A 979-nucleotide genomic window follows, 5' to 3' on the forward strand; every position below is an offset into this window, starting at 1 on the left:
TTGTCAGCAGACGACAGGCACAACTATAGAGCACTGGTAGCTGCTCTAGAAATCAGGTATGGAACTATAAGTCAGTCCAAAGTATACAGAGCTAGGTTTAGGACAAGAGTCCGTGCTAAAGGGGAGAGCCTGAAAGAGCTGGCACAGGACTTGGAAAGTATGCCACACAAGGCCTACTCAACTGCACCACCCGATGTCCTCAAGATGTTGCTGTGGGATCAGTTTAAATATGTCTTGGACAGTCCACAACTGGAAATACAAGTGAAGTAAGCACATCCCTCTACTATGCAGGATGCAATGGCCAGAGCTCTTAAATTCAAATACTATATTAAGTCCAGCACAGAGGCACCAAGGTGGTACAGTCATCAGGATTCAAGGCCAGAAAAGGTCAGCTTTCAGAGAGGTTTGAAGGACTTCACTGGCACTGTAACAAACCTGGGCAAAAGAGAGCTCAATGCCGGCAACATCAATACAGGAAAGATGCCACAACAGGAAAGGCTGCTACCCAGAAAGGTTGTTGGAACTGTGTAGAGCAAGGACATATGAGGAGCCAGTGTAAGAAAAATACTACCAATAAGTCAGCCTCGGGGAAACCAGTCGTGGTTGGTGTTGAGGGACGCCCACCAACCCCATTGTGAAAGTCTCAACAGCTAAGTGTAAAATGGCAAGTACACATAGGAAAGCTGGATGGCCAAAAGTGCTACTTTGTCATAGATTCTGCATCTCAGCAAACCTTGTGAATATCAAGGTGCTAGATCACAAAGGAGTACCAGAAGCAATACAGGAACTCTGTGGTGTGACAGGACGTTGTGCAAGGTTGTGGGGACCAGTGTGGGTAACTATTGAGCTTATGGGCAGACACAAAGTATACTTGGCTGACATTAGGGTTGGACTACTTACAACTGAGAAAGTGTGTAGTTAACTTCGATAAAATGACGATTGGGAATAACAAAGCCCAAATTCTGGGAAATGTTGCTGC

This window comes from Limulus polyphemus, unplaced genomic scaffold (genome assembly GCF_000517525.1).
Source record: "Limulus polyphemus unplaced genomic scaffold, Limulus_polyphemus-2.1.2 Scaffold554, whole genome shotgun sequence".
Classification (NCBI taxonomy): domain Eukaryota; kingdom Metazoa; phylum Arthropoda; class Merostomata; order Xiphosura; family Limulidae; genus Limulus; species Limulus polyphemus.